The sequence below is a fragment of the Thalia democratica genome, chromosome 1 (assembly GCF_965202585.1).
Source record: "Thalia democratica chromosome 1, ktThaDemo2.hap1.1, whole genome shotgun sequence".
Taxonomy (NCBI): domain Eukaryota; kingdom Metazoa; phylum Chordata; class Thaliacea; order Salpida; family Salpidae; genus Thalia; species Thalia democratica.
This window is the reverse complement of record NC_139165.1, coordinates 2,574,195-2,597,006: the sequence shown is the minus strand read 5'-3', so window position 1 is coordinate 2,597,006 and position 22,812 is coordinate 2,574,195. Positions and strand designations below refer to the sequence as shown.

General features: G+C 24.3%; 1 protein-coding gene across 1 annotated transcript in view; it reads right to left on the bottom strand.

Annotated features, from left to right (window-relative positions):
- The window catches only part of LOC145842844 (transducin-like enhancer protein 4), a 41,029-nt gene extending 26,905 nt beyond the window's left edge, over nt 1-14,124 (bottom strand). The window contains exon 1 of the mRNA XM_082950326.1: nt 13,969-14,124. The gene's annotated coding sequence lies outside the window, so the exon portion shown is untranslated. The remainder of the gene's footprint in view (nt 1-13,968) is intronic.
- Nucleotides 14,125-22,812: the final 8,688 nt, after the last annotated feature.

Below are 22,812 nucleotides of genomic sequence, written 5' to 3'. Positions count from 1 at the left end.
TGAACTATATTGAACAATATTAAGTTTGTTATTGCATTTTACTAGAATTAATAAACACCAAAAAATAAGTGAATGATAAAAGTAAAGTTGGACCAATAAAACCGAATATAGAACTTCTAAAAGCTAAAAATATATTTTTTGAAGGTTTAGTCGACCAAAATCGAATTAAACTAATAAAACTAGTGGCTGAAATAATATATAAGTTCAGTCATTAAAGGTTAAGTTAGAAGACATTTGTGTACCTTACAAAACTATTTAATTTTCAGTTAGTAATAGATTAACTTTACTTTATTTTTAAAACTGAGAATTTATTTCTTTATTAAAAATTAAAAGTTGGATTGAGACAAAAAAATCTTAAAAAATTTAACAAGTTTGTGCAAACTTTTTGAAAAGAAAAATTTAATCATGTTATAAATTACTAATTATAATACTACTAAACTAATTCTTAATAAAAGATAAAAGTTAGCAAATTTTGAAGCAGCTAGATTTATTACTTGTTTTAAGTATAAAATTGGTAAGTTCAGATTTCGAAAACATGTAACCAAAATAATGTTTTTCTATTTTTTAGATTTTTTATTTACTCAATTTACAGATTTAAAAATACCAATTTTTCAATACATAAAAATAAACGACTATAAAATAGTTTGAAGAGTAAATTAATAAACAGATACAAGCCTTTGATACAATTAGAAACTTTCAATTAAAGTACTCAAATAAAAAATGACAAAGGAAACTGTTCAAGTACATACTCCATGTATAATACAGCCAAGCTTTCAAATAAGTACATTACACAAATTAATAAACATTTTTTAAATGTTAATGTTATATTTTGTACTTTACTTCAATTTAGCTTGCATATTTTTTAATTTATGTATTTTAATTAAATGAATGTTTGATCAAACAAAATTCGTCAACAAATTTCAAGTGTACTTATGTTAAGTATGACTCAACAGTTTAAGTGATTCAATTTAGAAGAATTTTACCTTTAATAAATATATATTATTACTGGTACTTTAAATGATATTTTTTAGTTATTTATACTCTTATATCATGTAAATTAATTAATTATTATCTACATTTAGTTAATTAAAATAATTACTTTTTATTAAAAAAAAGTTAACAGACACAATGCAATTACAATATTAAATACACAATATTCACCCAAACTTTTCAACGTTTTAATGAAATTTAAATTTTTATAGAAAAAACAAAAATATTTAAAATAGATAAAAACACCAGTTTTTGAAATAAGGGCAATTTTTTAATATAAAATATAAAACAAACTGAATTGTTAATTAAAGAACATTTATATACCCTAAAGTAAATAGAATTTGAAACCAATTACACTAGTTAAATAAACGCTTTATACAGATATGTAAATGTTTATCGAATAAAAATTGTGAAAAATACAGTTTCAAAAACAACATTTACAGCAAAATATCCGCCTCAGAAAGTGTCGAAAAACCACACTACAGAGAAAAATTGCAACATACAGCTTCAAAATACAAGAGACCGCAACACTCACAGCGAAATACGCGACTCAGAAACCACCGTGTCAAAATGTTCACCGCAGAGAGAAAATTGAATCGTTTCAGGCGCATATTTGAAAAACAAATTCATATAAGGCACATATGAGACTCTCAGTGGTAATTAGATTAGAGCTCGCATGCGAAGCTTTCTAATATGTGAGCGTTTGTGTGATTCTTATTTTTATTGATCCAATTACATATAGCGTGCTGACGTGCTTATTTATTATGAATGATTTTTGAAATTTTTCAGTTTCTTCAACAATATGTTTAACCTTTTCTTTTTACATGGTAAATGCTTATCGATCGGTTTTCATTTTATTTTGAAAATTTTACGGTTTTTCGCAAGTTTAAAAAAGAAAAAAATTAAAATTTCATTTTGCAAGTTGCAATTATTTGATTAAATAAATCCTTGCCTACATAAATTAAAGTTTAGAAACCTAACATTTAGAGAGATTTTAAATTTATTGTTTTTATTGATTTAAACATGTCATGTTAAAGTTTGCGACGATTTAAATTTATTTGAACAAGTTGTTTTAAATTCGTCAAAACTGTTCGACTTGTTTTAAAAAGTTGTTTAAAACAACTTCGAAGTAAAACAAATATTTGCCAAATGAATGTAATATTTGACTTTTGCTAACGTGAACAATATTTATTTTAATTAATTTTCTTTACTTATTTAAAACTGAATAATTTTTTTTTTTAATAAATGAGTCGTAATGTATTGTAAATGTTTTGTTTATTTATCTATCTTAAATTTTTATTTTGAAATATTTTAATTAAAAGCGGTTTTAGATTTATAATAAAGAACAAGTTTTTATCATTTTAAAATTATATAAACATTTTATGAATAAGTTTTCGGTATTCAAACTTTTCTGAAAGAATTATTAATAAAACTTAAATCAAACAATAAACTCTTATATTTTAGTAACACATTTTTAAATCTAATACAAATTTGTAAACATGTATAAAGTCATATGTTATGCCAAATGTTTTTTTATTCATTTATTTACATACTAACAATTAAGCTGTACTAACAAAAAACACCCCTTTAATAAACAACATTCTATTAAGTAATTTCCTCTATTAATAACCTTATTTACAATCTGTATTGAGAACTTTAACTTTCATATTACTCATATATTGACCTAATTACTAATTACTACTAACATTTGTTTACTTAAAACTTAAAAGTTTTATACTTTTTATAACCTACAGTTAGGAAAAAAATAATAAAAAACAAAAAAGAATTTAAAAAATTTTAACTAACATCGGTTTAAATTAATTTTTTATAACTTTTATAAAAAATAATTGATGTATTTTAATAAGTAAGTACAATTTATCTACTTATTACAGTCAAAAGTTATTTAAAAAGCTTGAAAAAAAAAATTCATAAATCGTTTTACTTATACAAGTAAATTTACTTTAAAGTTTAGAGAATCACATATACGTTTTGATTTATATTGATCCAATTTTTTACTCATAATTACTTTACAGTTATGACGTTAGTTTAAATTATAAATGATTTTCTTCAAATATGTGCGTGTTTTTATTATATACATTATATGTGCTTGGTTATATATATACAAGTTTTGTGTTTTTTAAACAACAACCTACATCACTGTTTTTAATCACCTGTTTGTGAACAAAAGGTTATAAAATCGAATAGATAAAAATTATTTAACAAATTAATATAAAACAATATTTAATATGATAAAGTTAATAAATCAAGTTTTAGTTATTTTCAACTTAAGAGTTGCAAAAAACCAATAGAGCAAAAAATAATGATAGACCGTATTTAAAGCCAATAGCAGCATTTTTTATCTGAACCAAACGATTAGTCAATTGACCGAAATCAAGTTATATTAAATGATAACTTTTATAATCATTTTATTTTAGTGGATAGCACAAAAATAACTAAACATTTTTTATACACCGCACATAATATACTGGCTAGTATTCAAATATAATTGATGTTAATTTACATATTAAAATGAGGAAACTATATGATTAATACTCGTGTTTGTGTAGATGTAAGGAAATACATATCATGTTTAAAAAAATTTAACAAAATTGAATTCTGTTTTATCAAGAGTATACATATTTTAGTAGAATAATGTAACAATTTTAACAGTTTTTTATCAAATTAAAAAGTATAGATACTGTATTGAAAAGTATTACTGTTTTATTACAGCTAAAAACATACAATGACTTACTATTATCATGAGATTACATAAAGAAAAAAATGATTTGATTTTAAATGAAAGCATGTGTTAAAGTTGGTGTTAAAAAATATGTATTTAGTAAATATATATAGTTGAAAAAAATAAATCAAACAACTTTTGTTATTAGAAAGTATAAGAAGCATAGTAGGTTTACTGACAAGGTATGTTGTTGCTTATATGTATATTATAACAAGGATATCATTTGATCAATCAACCCTCGTGGGTAGAGTACTTAAATACAGTAGTAATATTAAAGATAACATAAGTTTTTTTCGCCATCAAATATCATTATGTTAATTTTTACATTTTTATGTTACCATATTAAAATGTATTTATAAAACATAAGAAACATGATTTAATGTTACATTTGAAACATTATAATGAAGTTCGTACTTGTTTATGATAACCACAAGTCTTTCAATCCAAAAAAAACACTAGCTTAATAATAAGCACAAAAGTAAAGTTTTGATTTTCAGTCTATATTAAACATACAAATACTATTAAAATTAATATATTTTTGAAATAAATCTTCAGAACTTATATAATTCATAAAAACAAATATTTTGCCAACAAACTCTAAAGTAAATATATATTCAAATTCATTCAATAAAAAGGTTAAACTAAACAAATAAGTGGTTAGAAAAAATTAACAATGAGTTATTTTATAAACAATAAAATTTTTACTAAAAGCTGTGCTCAATGATAAATCATGTAAAATTTTGAGTGAAAACAAATTTGGTCGATTTCGCAACAATATTGACGTTAAAAACAACCATCGACACATAATAAACCATAAATACCACACAAACATATGTCACACACAGCTTTTACTAATAACCTTTTAAATTATCCAGTTTACATCTAACACACAGGTTTCAGTTCAACCTTGAAAATTATGTTCAAGATAGCCATCTTTTTTATGAAGAGTATAAACAAACTGTTGAGTTTACAATACAAACAGATAGGAACCACACATATAACAGAGTAGTTTGAATAACACACTTTGTGAAGAGATGGTAGTAATTTAAAATGCACGCCAATATACAATACAAACATTGAAATGTGGCTTTTCACTGCAGTGGCTCTAAATACTAAAGTTTTACACAAAACATTTTGAATTTTTTTTTTACCACGTTTTTAGTTGATGATTTTTTGGATTGAAATTATTACATTGACAGTTAAATTGAATTTTGAAATAAGTAGTTTTGATTCAACACATTATTGATATGTATAAACATGTGTTGAAGCGGTTTTTTAAAACATTCGGTTCTAAAACAATATCAATAAACGTTCTAGTCATTTACAAGGTATATTGATGTTCAGAATGGTTTACAAAAAGTTCATTTAATGTTGACTTAAAATATTAAAATTTACTTAATAATTCATTTAAAATTAACTTCAAAATTAAGTGTTTAACATCAAAAAACTCAGGCAAAACTATAATTTAAAAATTTCATTTGAAGAGTGAAACTTTTAGATGTGCATCTCAAGAGCAAAAACAATTTAAACAGTCACTTCACTTTCGCACTATGAAGCAACACAGGTGGTATAAATAAAATAATTTGATCAAAAACATTAGATTGCATATTTAAAACAATACCAACAAATAACTTCAAGTCATTATCAAAGCAGCAAGGTATTTTTAGATACTTATCTCTGGTTGATGTTCACAGTAGAACCCATGCATTATAAATAAATTTACTTTTTAAAGCTGCTTCAGATGTTTATCTTGACAGCAGAGGGAAGATAACAACATGAAGCAGTTTTCTGTTTTACAAGAAATGCGGTTACACTGCAAGGCGGTAGACCAGGTACAAAAGTTAATTTAATGAAAATGTGTTCTGCTCATTAGAGGGTATTATGAGATCAATTATCCAGTTTCAATTATCCAGTTTCAATTATCTTGCTTGTTAAAATAGATTATCAGCAATGCCGGTAAATTAATTTTTTTATAGTTGCTTTTAAGTTAAAATTTTGAACAGATAAAATTAAAACAAACCTTGATTACTTCAAGGTCATCGCACAATTTAATGTAGATTGTTGCATCATTGTTTATACAAAATGAGTACAAAGTAATTTTAAATAATTTACATGTAATATATATATTAATATATATATATAGAATTAAGTTATTTGACTTGATAAATCAAACCTTTCTTTTGTGTGTTTTATTTTAAACTTGTTTTACATCTTGAAATAAACCTTTTAATTAAATATATATATATATATATATATGGTAAGTATTATATAGTATGATCAACATCTTTAATAAAAATGTTGTGTTTTTCGTTGAAAATAAATATAACATCAAACGTTGAAATCTTACACACAAGTGTAGAAGCTCTATTTTACAAATAGTGTCCAAAAATCATAAATCAACCCATAATTAAGATTATCACTATTATTATTAACAACTAAGTCAGGAATAATAGTATAACAAAGTAGCTCACATAACACCCAATCAGTTTTACAGGTAAACTCAGAGAAATAAACAATTTGAAAACACCTATATGAAATATAAATTGCAACACTACAGTTCTAGTTTCGAATAGAAAGCCAAAACATGAATAATAAATGAACCAACAATCACTAGCGTACAACCGACAATCAATAATGAAACCAAACTGTAGAAGTTGCAGTATGTTGCATTACACTAGGAAACTGGATAATTTCACAAATGGCAAAGTCTGAAAGTCTCAATCAACACTGCAAGTTTTTAATATTTTACAGCTTACAACCAATCCAACCAACATTGTAAGTTTGTAACTTTTTGATCTAAGTTGATAATCAACATGTCACAGCCATATATCAATAAAAACTGTAGAAACTTCAGTATGTTGCATTTCAAATAGGAAAATAGCACAAAAGAACTTATAAGTGTACTTTTTAATATTTTATTTTTAATCAATGTTCTAAGTTTATACTGTTTTGATATGAGTAGACGTTCAACAAATTCTATTGCAACCGTAAAAGTTGACAATCAATAAAAAATATTAAACTGCAACGCAACATTTTGTTATGTTTTACACAGGAAAATTGAGTACTGAAAAAATTATAAGTGAAGTTTTTATTATTTCGAAAACTTATTATAAACAAACTGTAAATCAGTTTATATTATATATTATTATTTGGGTATAAGTTGACACTCAATCAACACTTAAATCAACTTACAAACGAGAATCAATAAAAAATACCTAAAAATCAATAGAGTGTAGAAATTCAGTATGCTGTATTATAAAGTTGTATGCAAGTCTGTTTCTGTTCTGCTTGTTTGCTAGTGACTTTTATTAATTGCTCGTGGCAAATTTGCGAAATATTGTGTGTACTTATTGGGATGCAGATTCACCAAATATTATCAGTCTATCATTACCAGAAATCGATAATCATTACATTCTACGAAACTGATAAGATTTTTAATATTTGATAATTTATATCAATACCAAATATACACTGATTCAAAACCCATTATTACTACCTGCTTCAATCAGCACTTGAGCCAACACAGTTTGAACAGATAATTATAAAAACCAACATTTTATATATACATTGATGTTCTGTTATGGAGTGATAGTGCTTAAAATTAAAGTTTTTAGTGACGATTATTAGCCAGTTCTAACAAATATGTACAAGATTACTACTTAGATTTTGTGTGAGATAGGAATGTAGTTTCAATTTAAAATAATCAATATACGGAAACAAGTATTGCAAATTCTTCTTACATTATCAAGCAAAGGGAGTTTGTTGTTAAATTGTGATTTTTGTTAATTTACTTTTAATTTATCAGTTGCAAAGCAGTAAATACATTTTTATACAATTGAAACGTAATAAACAATTAAAGGAAATTAATGCAAATAACATGTTGTTGGCAAGAAAATAGTCGAGAATGTAGTTTCAAACAAATCAAATTTATATTTAGTTTTGATCAGCAACTATGTATATTTCAAAAAAGTTAAAATAATGTTGTGTAATTAGATAATAAAACTTTAAAAATTGAATCAATACAACAACCATAAGTAAGTCTTAATCTTGTGTTGTCCGAAAAAAATACTAAGTTCTTAAAAGTGTTAATCAGTTAACTAGTGGTGAATATATAAGATTTTCAATATAACATAGAAGTTGTGAAACTAGTTGACAATTTGAAAACTAAATAGTTATTATTTTGTGCTTTAAACAAAACTTATATATGTAAGCAGAATAATGATTTGTTTTTGTAAACTTTAAAAAAGTAATGTTTATTTATGATTTATTTTTGTTAGTTTATTTTCTAGTTACAAGATAAAAAACTTAAAAAATCATCTTAAATATGCAAATTATTTCAAACTTAAAATGAGTTTATAGCATAACTGTTAGTACAGGGAATATAGTGTTTTACAAACCAACACACAGTAATTATGTTGTTTTTACAAGTCAAAAATTTGAAGAGGATTTTGATTAATTGCTGTTTTTATAAATTGTTTTTAGAAACCAATATACTGTTGTTTGTGAACTTAACTTTAGATAAACTATTTCCAGTAGCTGGTCAACTTGATTAATTGTTTTGCTCAAAATTTTTTTTATTAATATTTTATTAATTTAAGACAATGAAAAGTAAAATCATTGTTTTAACATGTTGTTCTGTAATCAATAAAATATAAATTATGTAGATAGATAGTTAAACTTTTGTATGTTGAATAAATTACTAATTTAATTATCTACACCACATACATCTCCAATCACGCATCTTAATTTTTTTTTAATACTTCCTAGAAGAGCTATATTAGATTACTTGGCAGATATATACAAACGTTTAAAAATATTTTTATTTTGATTTATTACTGTTTACCGGTTGCAAATTAACCAAAGCACGTTCATAATTTACTTCACAGACATGTATTTGCATATACATGTGTATTTATGAAGTGATATGTTATGTTGATTAATTGTTACTGGTTTCAGTATATACTTCATAATTCCTACAGGTAATTGTTAAAAACAACAATCTTAAAATAGCTTAAATGTGATCTGAAATTAAACTTTAAAATATATTTTTGATTTATGTTGATCATTTATCACTTTTTTATGGTTCTGGGTTTCATTTGTATATACAGCTTACTTCTTATTAATTGGTATAATTGATAAACTTACTAAACAAATATGGCTACTAGAGATAAATCAAGACGTTTACAGTTACAAATGTTGTTAATAAAATCTTAAAACATTTACTTCGAGACAAATATATAAATAAACATAGAGATCCAACAGTAAACGAAAATAAGTTTTTAACAACAATTATGAAGTTGTTTGTGTACAATTAACTTTGAACAGCTTTTTAAAATATTTTTAGAAACGCATTAAAGTTACCTTTTATAACTTTAATATATATATATAACAGAATTTATTTTATTGCGTCGTAGTAATTAATTTCAAAACATTTATCAATTTGGAAAATAATACACAAATGTGATTGAGACATGTTAAAATTTAAAGCTGCTTATATTTCCTTGTAATTTAATAATAAATTCAAGCTGCATGTAATAAACATTAATTGGACAATTGGATATTTCAAAATCAATATAAATAATACCAAAACAAACAGCATAATATCTAGTAGTATTATTTTTCACAATTTCTATTTAATATTTTGTTACAAGAGTTTATTTTTCTTATAATTTAATACTAGTTCACAATAGTTTAAGACTTCATAGATCAAAAACAATAATTTTACAAAAGTGTTGAGTTTTGAATTAAATTTTATTATTATAATTTGTATTTATTTCAAAAATTAAAATAAATACATACTAACAACTTTAAAAACTGCTAATTTTATCAAAAAACCTTTGATTCAGTTCTTTTTAACATTTTAAAATGTAAATTAAATAAAACAAACCCCACATAGCCGCTTAAAAGATTAACATATTTTGATTGATAATATTTGAAAGGTAAGTATTAATTGATGCTAATTAGTTATGAAGATAAGAAGTCTATGAGGCAATTTAATTAAGTCAACTAAGTTTAATTCGCTTGTCATGTTTAAATTATTATACTAGAAAGCTAAATTCGAAAAAAAAGAGATAAAATAAGCAAATTGTAAAATACAACTTTGAAACAAAATAACTTAATATTTTTTTTTATAATCATTTTAAATATTTTATAAAGGTTTATACTATATAAAACACTGTGGGCCAGAGGTAAATTGAAAACAAGTTTTAAATATATTATTTTATGGTTACATGGCAATTCAAATTCGGACAACTCAAATTCCGACAATTCAAATTCTTTAAAAAATATTTAAAAGACTATATTTCAAAAAGTAATATAAATTTGAAAAAAATATAAAAACGTGAATGTAGATCTTATTAATATCTATAAGCCACTTTTATCTTTTTTTTTGAATCTAAATTTTTTTCAAGGTATTTTAAAACTACTAAAAATAACTATACTTTTTAGTTTAATAAAGCCATATCTCAAAAAATATTTAACTTTTTGCAAAAAGAAAAAAATGGCCTGTATATATTAATATGATTTACATATACATTTTTTATTTTAGACAAATATACATTACTTTTTTATTTTTAGCCGTTTCAATTTTTTATTAAGAATTTGAATTGTCGGAATTTGAATTGTCCGAATTTGAATAGTCGTGCACCCTTATTTTATATAACTCTTAAAGTAGATATTTTCAATAAACAATCAGCAAAATTTTGAATAAAAACTTAAAGCGAATTAAAAGACACATTTTAAACCTAATTAAAATCTTGTAATTAAGTAACAAGTTACACTGTGGTGAAAATTGACAAGTATTATTAATCATTGGTGAAACTTTTCAGAAAAGAAACCCACACACATGTGTTATTGAAAAGTGATTAATAATCAATAATATCGATTCCACCAACAACTGTTGTTCTCTGTGGGGAACCTTTTACAACTCTATCTCTACAGTGAGTTTATTTGACAGTCAACTTTGAAATTTTTAACTGAATCTTATTTAAAAAGTTATTTATACAGATAATTTTTAATTGTTTAATACTATGGTTTAAGGCCATAGGGGGAAGGGGGTCCAACACATTTGATAGAAAAAATAATTTTAGCTTTTATTTGAAAGCTTTAAGTACATAAATACGTAAATAAAAATCACAGCACTGTAGAACACTGTAGATGGAAAATTAAACTCAACTTTTTTAAATTTTCAAACTTTGTAGTTGTATGCATAAAGATACTTAATTGCTAACTAAATAAATCTACAACAACAACGCATTTACCATTGATTATTTTATAGTTTAACATTATATATATTATACATTATATACTACATTTCATATTGCACTTTTTTTTAAAAATATATGTGTTTACCAGTTACACTTTTATACAAAGATTTACTTAGTCAACTGAAACTGGTAAAGACATAATTATTTGACAAATTATAAGACTTTTTTTGAGTTTAGATTGCTCTGTAATAATCGATCTTTAGAATATTAAGCATTAAATGTTATATAGCTTTGATTTAATACTTAGATTTAATTGTATATAATGTAGTTTCTGTCAAGCTTTAGATTTGTGGAGACTTAAATATAAATGGTTATCTAATCAAACTAAAACTTTTAAACAGTTTTGCAACTTTTTTTAATTTCGTTAGCTGAAAATTTATATCTTAAGCTTCTAAAAGGCTAGATTTTTTTGACAGTAGACTCTTATTAACATACTAAATATTTTTAAAGAGTAATCTGTATATATATGTATCCCTAAAAAATTTAACACATGGACACTGGAACATAGGAATGTTGTTGCAAACAATTTGAAGCAGGACCTTTTACACATTGTGCAAAATTTTAAATGTTCAAAGGAATATACATATATATACATATATATATTTTAGTGGTTTCGCTAATTCAGCAGGTCTTTGTAGTTTTAATAAATTTAAAATTTATTTAAACGAGTTTTGGCTGAAGTATTGTAACACAATAATGTACAACTTTAATTGTTTTACGTTAACTTTTTACCTACATTTAGTTTGTGCCTAATTTTGAATTAAAACGCGTCTACAATACACAATCAGTATTTAAATTTGTTTTTGTCCATTTGCCAAAATGAAAACTTTTAATTAATTAGCTTATTAACTTTGCTCTTTAAATAATAACACACTTTTATAAGTGTTCACTATTATTTTTAATTATTTAAAACAATCATGTTGTCAATAAAATAAAAAACCTGAAAAAAAATATTGATAAGAAAATAATTTTCGTTTATGAAACCTTTTCTTTAAATTTTTTCACCCAAATAGCGCTTTAAAATTGTTATTTTAATGCAAAATAGAATTAAAAGTTGCATAAAATAAATTACAAATAATTTGCTGGCACAAAATTTTAGCCAATTTTTTAGGTGCAACTTAAACAGACTTTCTTAAAAATTAACATTTGTTCAATAACAAAACGCTGGATAGAAGCTTTAACTTGAACTTTAAGGAAACAAAATTTGGCACAAGTTCTTTATTTTCTACTTTCCAGAAAAAAGTGATTTACGAGGTAACAGTGTTTTCTAATCCGCTTAGAAAGTAGCAAAAGTTCACAGTAAATTTACAGATTAGTCTGCACAATTATTTTCAATCTGTTTAATGATTACTTTTTGTAATCAAAACATCACTTTCTGTTCAAATTTGTTCTTATAAGTGTGTAACTGAGCAAATTAAGATTTATTTTTTGAAGTAAAACTATCAAAAACTCTTTTCACTTTTAAAAATTAAAACAAATGCTACTTTATCAAAGTTGTAAAAAGTCAAAGTTTCAATTCTCAGAAGCATTGTAATTTGATACAAGTGAAATATAATCGCATTATATTACACAAGCTAGACTTCCGAATTATAAGTTACTTATGGTTTAAGTATGGTAAAATTATCCTCTAAATTATAAAATATTCATTATTTAGTCTCATAAGTAAATTTCAAACTTAACTTTAATTCATTAACTGTGTTGAGAGATTATGTTTTCTAAAGCCTTTTTAAATTAAACCAAAGATACTAAATTAAGTGACTTGTAAACTAATTTATTTAGAATTCAAACAACCCCCTAATAAGTACTAACAATAACAAACATAACAATATAGTTAAACCATTATCAATGAAATCTGAAAAAAAACCTAAGAACTTTTTAACAAAATTAAATACATTTTCGCCATTGTTGAAAACAAAAATGTTAGTTTACGTTATGGCAAAAACTAATTCGGATTTTTTGCGCCAAATCTTATAAGCCGTCTTTTGTAGTCTGTGGTATTAGCAGTTATTTAATCTGATTATTATTTCTCAAAACTCTTTCTTGTTAAGTCTCATTACAATGTTTATCTTTGAAATGTTTCTAAGCTTTCTGACTAAGGTTTTTTTTTGAAATACTGGGTTTGTATAGTTATTTTAAATTGTGTACCAGTACTAATAAAAAGTGCATTCGGTTTTTACGATATTTTTTTGTTGTTTCTTTGTTGTTTTTTTTTGTTAGTAAGTCCTTGTTGTTTTGCAAATTTTGTAACAAAATGTTGATTTTATAATTACAAAACACATAGTATTTATTACCTTTAAATTGCTAAACTAATATTATCCATAAATAAACTAAATAGAAAATACTAAAAGTCAAATATAAAACCACAAACAAACAATAATGGGAATAAATTTTTTAAATTAATTCCATTATAAACACGAGATGCCTCTCTTTTTGAAAAAGTGGTTTCAAAAATGATTTATTGATTAAATAAATAATTCACCCGTCTCCTTATAGCACACTGAACAAATTGCAATTATTTATTTATCTTTAAAACAATATAAAAGTATAAAACCTAATATGAAGACACCTAGTTTTTACATGTCAATTATGGTTTTATAAACACAATAATAAAAAGTTATTTGGGAATATGATACGTTAAAGCAATTGAAAAGATCAATAACCCGACTAAGTAAAAACTTAACAGTTTTGTCTAGCATATTTATAACATTTGTTCAAACTTTATTAGTTTGAATACAATTTTTACTTGTACTTAACATCTAAACATCCTAAGGAATATGTTCAAGACTCATAAATAAAACATACAATATAACATTTAACTATTTAATAACAACTATTATGACTACAATAAAGTGGCTATTTTACAGATATTAATTAAATTTTTACCTAAACAGTAAAAAATAATCCAAATACATGATATAATAAATTTACTGAAGTTACAAAATAAGTTTATTTTTTATACAATCAAATACTAACCTGCCTATTAAATGACTGTCTTCTTATATTTCTGTTGTCTTTCAAAGAATTGTGCTTGTCTCCAGCTGCTAAATACAAGTTTGTTTTGGTAAAAATGTCATAATATGTCAATACAACAACTTATATGAGTTAAATATGTCATCTCATTTATACCAGTTAAATATGTCATCACATTCACATGAATTAAGTATGTCACCGAATTGTATAAATTAAATATGTCACCGCAACTATAAGACTTAAATATGTCACCGAATTTACATGAATTAAATATGTCACCGCATTTACATGAATTAAATATGTCACTAAAAAGTTTACATCAAGTTTTGTACCGCAAAAGTAACTACATGCTTGTAATTTTAACACGTTTATTCTTTGAAATGAAAATATTTAATGCATGTTATTTAAATTTATTTAAATTTTTTATTTTGTATCTGAAATGTGTTTTCAATATTGTGAGTTTAACGTCAAAACGTTTTTTATTTAAACAGCATTCTATATTTTAATCTAGAATTATAACTGATTAATTCTTTGAGTGAAGCCTGGAAATACAGTACATTACAAAATAACAATATATATATTGTCAATTATATATTAGTATTCCCAAACTTTAAGTTTCGAACTATAATTGTACAATTTAAAGCAAAATACAAATAAGATAATTTTCAATAAAGAAGTTTAGATGTAAATAAGTTCTGCTTTCGAAAAGTCTTGTTGAGTATGTAAAAAATATTTTGCTTTGTATGAAAACGTGATTTTTTATCAATTTGTTTTATTTCGTGCACTACTTAAATACTGAAAAAAAATTGAACAAAGCAGTTTTAAACAAGCCATAAATTCTGATTTAACTTAGCTTAAATTCACATTGACAACTACTAAATAACTTAAAACAAAATTTCACATTAAAACATTTCCCATCAAATTTAAAAGCTTCAACACGTCAACATGAGAGTTTATAAAAACAACTTGGTTGATTATATAAACATTAAATTTTGTTGAAATAACAACATTTACTCTGAGTTGACATTAATAACCGCAACACATCGGTTGAAATGTTGTAATTTGTTTTAAATTTGTTATAACTTGTTAATTAAGTGACAACCACTTATGTGTGAAAATTTTGAAAGTACTTAACTTTAAAAGTTTACAGTTATTATCTTTATTAATTTTATTTTGCAATTTACAAGAAACTTAGTCATAAAAATTGGGTTAAATTTTCAACTAACTAGAAATTTTTCAAGTTTTTTTATTTAACTTATGAAAAGTTTTAAATTTTCAAAGTTTATTTGAAAAATCAATAGTAGGCTTACAGTAACTTAAAACTTTTTATATACTTCCTTGGTTGAATTTTTTTTTTGTTTTTTAATTAAGTTTAAGCTACTTTAGGAAACTCATAAATTGTATTTTTACACTGCTCAGTTTTGTAAACGTCTTAATTTTTTTCAGGTAATAAGATTGTTTAAATGTAAAAACTTTAAAATAAACCTCAAATATTGTGTTATTAAAATTAAAACAGTTAAAATTATAAGGTTTTGATGTTTTTACAACAACATTAGAACATAGCCGTGTAAAAAATTAATTGACATTTTTATTGAAAAGCATTGTCAATTTAAAACATGAAACTCTATTCACTATTTATTGTGGTTTAACTTGTTTTAAATTTTGGAAAGTCTGTAAGTCTTTCATGCGTTAATATTTAGTTCAGTTAAAAAATTGGAAATTATTAGTTTTATATACTTTTATAACAGTTTTAGAATACAACTATGTAAACGTTTTGAAGGTACAACTTTATATTATTTGTGAAGTTTGAAGTTGTGTGGTTACTTGTCAATTAAGCAATTGCTACTTGTAAAACATCTCAAGTTTATTTGAAGTGTTCATTATAAGGGTTGAGATGCAACTGTTTGCTTAGAACTTTATTTAGATATTTTTGTGGTTATTGCAAGTCTACTATGGTGATTGATTTATCACAGTGTTTGAAACAAACTACATAAAAATTGTGGTGTTTAACAGTTTAGTTATGTGATTATTAAGTATTTTGAGTCTAATTTAGATATTTTTGTGGTTAATACAAGGCTATTTGATAATTGCTTTTTAAAGAAGTTGAAATACATTAGAGTTATGATGGTTAGCTTATAAAATCAATTTGAAATAAACTACAAAAGAATTGTGGTATTTCAAAATTTAGTGATGTGATTGTTAAGTACTAGGAATACTATTCAGATATTTCTGTGGTTTTTAAAATTGCACAGATTTATTGTTAAAACTTTGTGGCAACTTTTTAATAAAATGATAACAATTTTATTTTAAAAGTGTGCATTCATATGTAGCCAATACTTAATTTCAATAGATTTGTAAAAGCTTGTATATATTAAGAACTTAACAGTTAAGTTGTAAGGCTTTCAACATTTTAAGTGAACATTTGTGGTTAAAAATGTGGTTTCTGTTAATTAACAGGCAATTCTTGTTGAGTTTCAAGTTTATTTGAACAAATAATTAGCGGCTTTCAAGGAATTGTTTTTTCTTTTTAATTTTAAAATAGAAAAAACACAGACTGTTTTACTTGAAAACCTGAAACTTAAACAGTTTTTAATCCCTTTTTAAGTCATTCAGAACAAAGTTTTAATTTGAAGGTAAAGTTGTGCTTTTTATGTTTCTTCTAAGTTAAGTTTGAAGTTAAAACAGTTTTTAAAAACATCATAGAAAGTTTATAAAGAACCATATGCTTCTACAAACAACAAAATTAACCATACAAAGTTGTGGTGATAATTAAATGATCGCTACTTGTGAAATTTTAACTTGAAACTGTTGCAACTAGTTAAATACTATTTTTTTAAATTGTAGACTTAACTTAGACAGATCTAGTTTGCTACAAGTTAAACTTTTCATAAACCACAGAAAGCTTGTGGTATTTTGTTAATCAAGTGTTAGTTAGTTGTAACATTTCAGGTTTATTGAGATGTATAGTCAGTTAACCAGAACTTTGAACTTTTCTTAGCGATAAAAAGCTGCTGCAACTTGTTAATTAAATGATTGCTTCTTGTAAAGTGTTCAAGCATTCATTAGCAAAGTAAAAGTAGTCAAGCAAAATAAATACTTTTTTACGTTTTATTTTTATAAATTATGTTACAGCTCATTTGGAGTTGAACCTACTTACTATCTTTATGTGGTAAACTATTACTTAATTGACACGTTAAGTTTAATGGAAGAATATTTCAAACATTTATATTATAATATATATTTTGACAATGACCATTACATATATGATTTTTTTAAGGTTTCGAAAAGATCTATGAATATAATTGTAAACTTCAATATATTTGAACATATTTTATGTTTATTCTTTTAAAAAATTTTGAAAAGCTTTCATGAAGAAAATGGAAACTTTGAAAATAAAAACTTTGAATTTATAAAAGTTTAAAGATTAATGATTTTAAGATGCGGTTCAGTTAAAACTTTCATCTCATGAAGAGCTGACAGCTAATTAAATAATTTGTTAATTATGTGACAGTAATTGTCATACTTGAAAGATAATTGTGCAATTTATATGAATAACTCTGGACTAAAAGTATTTATATTTAACTTGTCATTTTTCCTAAAACCTTCATCAATAGAAAAGTTGTGTCCACATTTATTTTTATAGCTCACAGCTGTAAGCATTCTTAATTAATGAATCATTTGAAACCATTACAAGATGATTTAAATGTCTGGATAAAATTGTCTAAATCGGATAAATGAGTAATGAGAAAATATTACCCAGATGAATTAGATATTTAATGTGTTCTATGAAAACCTAAGTAAGTTATTTTATTAAAGACAATGTTTTAAAAACTATATAAATGTTAGTTATATAAACATAGAAAGTTATCTAGAAACTTGAAAATATATTTATAATGTGTTAAAGTTATAAGAAATATAAAATAAGTTAAGTTTAAAAAGTGTTAATAAATAACTTGTATACCAACTTTAAAAAAATATTCTAAACATTTAATATAATTCTTTTTGATATTAATTAAACAAATAAACAAACAAACCAGCATGTTGTGCAGTGGTGTGATCAGCAGTGTTTGGTCTCACTGGTTGCTTGGCAACATTGTTGTTACCATGGTTACCGACCTGAACCTGCGGTGGGGGCAGCGATGGGGGCAGCGATGGGGGGTGAGGGGGCGGAAACAAGGGGTGGTTGCCGTGGTGATGAAGCGAAAGCGGCACGTTGGGAATTCCCCCATTGTGAAGAGCTGCAGCATGCATGACTGCGTTTATTGCATGCTGCATGTTGATTGGTTGATTTTGTAGAAGGGGATTTCCCTGATGCGAGGGGGGTTGCTGGGAGGTTGGGTTGGAGGCTGCTGTGACATCATATTGTGCATGTGTAGTTGTTGCTATGGAGAGTTATTAGTTAGTATATATAGTGTAATACAGTTTTTACTAGTAATCCTTATATAATTTTTGGTTGATGTTATCATAAGTGCTAGTTTGTGTTAATTACAAAAAAACGAAAAATACTATTAATGTAAAAAATAAATACCCCAATAATATGACTCAATTAATTTGTAGTAACTTGTTTTGACAAATAATAAATAAATACCCCAATAATATGTGATAATTCATTTGTAGTAACTTGTTTTGCTCTTTCCAACGCTGGCCCGGCCTGTTGTTGTTGCTGTAAAAATATATATATAAACTATAATCTTATTCAGTTTGCACTTTTATAAACATATATTTACCTTAAAAAACTTACCTTGAAAACATTAAAATTTAATAATTTTCAACAAAGTTGTGTACGAATGTCTTTATACACAGAACAAAGTATCAGCAAAAGTCTATAAAGCCAAAGCTTGGACTTTCATATGCCGTAAAGCAAGCTAAAGTTAAATTGGGTTTGATCATACCAATTCGATCATAAGACCACAAGCTTTCGGCAGACTGAGACCAAACCTTCTCGGTAAAATATAATAAACTGTTTGTAGATTGACGGTTTTTCGGTTTTGACTGACTGATGTTAAAAACAAAACTTTGGTCTCAGTCTACCGAAGGCTTGTGGTCTGATGATCGAATTGATATAATCAAACCTTTTATTTATAAATAAAGTCACACACTTTATTATTAGTTATGTTGATAAAAAAAAACTATGAGATCTATGGATACAGATTCAAAAATTCTATAGTTAATAAAGTAATACAGTTAAGTAAATTAAAACAAAAAATAAAAATACTTGTATTAAACTAACTTCAGGTGGTAGAAGTGGAATTATTTGTGAACAGAGTTGACTCAATCTTTTTACAACTTCAGACTGTGAAATAAATTCAATTATTAAAACAAGTTTATTATAAGTGTGTAAAAATATTTGTTTATTTTTATTATTTGTGAACAGAGTTGATTTAATCTCTTCACTACTTCAGACTGAGAAATAAATTCAATTATTAAAAATACATTTTTTAATTTTAAAAGACCCGAACATTTTACTATTACGACTTAAATATTCTTGAGATATAAGGATCTTTTCCATTTTTGAAAAAGAAACAACTAGGATATCCTGCATATTGTATTCACATTAATTCCAAGCGTGTTATAAACACTATCATGGTTGCCACTGATCAAGCTGAGAAAAATTTCCTGACTTTTTCTGACTTTTTATCAAAACTTTCCTGACTTTTCTAAATCGAACTCTTTAATTAAACCTATTCTAAAATACATAATCTAACACTTGAAATAAAGCTTTCAATCTTATTTTAATACAGGTTAAAATAGACAGTTTTTATTGCTAAATTCTATCATCAAACTTCCAGTACATCACTTAAACCATCCATTTGATGTTTGTAATAAACAGCTCTATCAGCAAAATACTTGTATTATTACCTTATAAACACAGCTTGTCTGAAAAAAGACACAATTTTTTAGCATTTCCTAGCATAAATGTATCTAGATAAACAAATGACATATAAGGAACTTTTACAATTAAAACCTTGAATTAATAATTTACTTTCACAACTAAAATCTTAAAGCAACAATAAAACTTTACAGTTGAAACCTTAAAACTAAACTATATATCTGTTGTATAAAACATTTCATCTTATCATTTAGTATAAAATTTGTAACAAATAAATATACTCTTATATACTTTAAAAACTTCAGTTTCTCTACAAAAATACAAACAATAAGTAAACTTAATCTTGACATATACCTCTCTTATAACTTATTTTATAAATTTGTTATTTCACTAAATTTAAAACTTATAAAGAGGTAAAGTTACATAAAATACTAATCTAACTGATTAGTTATAAAGAACTCAATTATTAACTTAAACAAAAAACACTTTGATTCTAAAATTATGCTAGATAAACTTTTGTGTATATATCACAGTTTCAATATTAAAGTGTCCTTGCTACAGATCATCAATACTAAAAAGCTTAGAAAATCTGCTTGTTCAAGTAAGCTACTTGTTCAATGTGTTAATAGAAAATTTTTGCAGTTTTATAAAGGATATTTTACTAATTTATACCAGATAAAGGCATTGGAAATAAAATTAAGTATTTTTGAAATTTCTAGGAAAATTTTGGAATTTTTTCTGACTTTAAAGGACTTTTTATTAATTTTTACATTTTGAAGGCTTTGGAAAACAAGGAATTCTGAAATTTAAACTGACAAAATCTGACTCTTTTTTAATTTTATCAAATTTCCTGACTTTTCCTGACAGTTTTTCAAAACCCCCCATTTTTTCCTGACTTTTACTGACTTTTGACATTTTTTAGAATTTTCCTGACTTTTCCTGACCGAGTGGCAACCCTGCACTATGTAATATTTTTTCATCTAATATTTAAAAATTATTTCCTGTATATTTATTACTGTACCATATATTTGAAACATCATCTTTATTTTTAATATATTCATAATCAAAAAGTACATCCTGTGTTTTATATATTTTATATAAGAGTTCCTGGCATTTAATAAACAAAATATTTACTTACATATACATTTACACTTCAAAGGATTAATTTTATGTACATAAAATATTGATCTTGCTGTATTAACTGTAACTAAGGCATTTTTGTTTTTAATACTGTTTGTATATAAGCTTAAATAAATAAATCAAATATCTGAAACTAAATATTTTAATTGTTTTTCACACATAATAACAACTTTGGAAGGTAATACAGGTTTGGCTATAGTTTATTAAGTTTCACTTAGGTATAAATTTCAATAAACAAAAACACATCAATAGTTTCATGTATAATACTAAATATCTAATTTCAAAACAACGACCTCTAGATTCAATATAGATTAAATATGTAATTTATGAGGTTTCAGTAATTTCATTGTAAATATAAGCATCTAAATAACTTTTATATGATTTAGCTATCAGGTTTATCTTTTTTTTTCAAATATCTTGGAAATTATTTGAAAGCATATGGCAAAGGCATTTTCATTTTCAAACATTACATTAAGGAATTTTACTTTCCATCCAATTTATCACAAACGTCGCTGATTTAAAAAAAAAAAACTATGATTCAATTTTGACTTGAAAAATCCGAAGCAAAGTGTAATGTTTAAGCATATTGCAAATTTAATTATAATTTGGAAACACTTCAACTCAAAAACTGACTACCCACCAAACGTATTACTTTTAAATTGCTGATTTGAAAAAAAATGTTACTTTGAACATTGCTATTTAACCTTAAGAGACATGAACATGCTATTAATTTTAATGAAAGATTTCCAAAAAGTATTAAACTTCCTAGCTTAAAAGTTTATTATCTACTTGTTTTGAATTATTGGTTTTTTTAATACTTTAAATATTGAAATAAAAAATCGATATTAAATTTATAACTTATAAACCAACAATTTTTAAGGTTATCTAAAACATACAAATAGATTATCTAAATTTTTGATAAAAAGGTAGTTGTTTAAATCTTTACTTGGGATAGTTTAATTGAAGTTCTTAATATAATTCTAATCTTTTTTCTTAGTTAATTTTTTTTAACAATATTATTAGCGCATTAATACATATATATACTTTTTTTAACTTCTGTTTAAATGTTTTAAAACTTATTTCCTATATTAATTGTCTAATAACCTATCCAAGTTTTATAAAAAAGATATCTGAATAAAAATATTGTAGCTGAACAAAACTTAATTGTTTTTATAATTCTTTTGTTACCAAAATTAGTTAAAAAAATATTTTTATTTTACTATAACATTAAATAGCTTTAATTATAAGTAAGTCAAAATTTCTGAACAAATTTATTCCAAACAAATAATGAAGCCAACATATATAATAAGTACATCAACAAATAATAAAGACATTCATTTGTTCTTAATATAAAAGAAAAAAACATAAGAAAAGTATCAATTTCAATTTAAACAGTTGATTTATTAACATAATACTTTAAGAAAGTTTAAATTTAATTGTTTTAAGAAATAAAACTTTTCAGTTCAAAAACTATTATACTTACAAACCAAAGAAACTTAAATTTTTTGAAAACTTAAACGTTAGTTGGTGCTTTATAAGACAAAACTTTCAAATAAAGAATACAAAAGAATAAAGTACAATAAAAACATTTGTCAGTCTTGAAATTTAAACATTAAAATGAATGAAACATAATTAGAAGCTCTGCTAAAAAATTTAAGGGACTAAAAAAAGTACCAAAATGTTTTTTTTTGGGCAGCAGATTTAACTAATAATGTTTATTTAATTAGAATTAATGTGTTTTTTTAATCGACTTGCTTTATACTTTTATAAACTTTATGTTTATCGACAAAGTTATCAACAATTTAAAAGACAATATCTACAAAGTTCGATTTTTATTAGGAATACTGGAAGTTTAAAAGTCGTAGTTTACAAAAAAA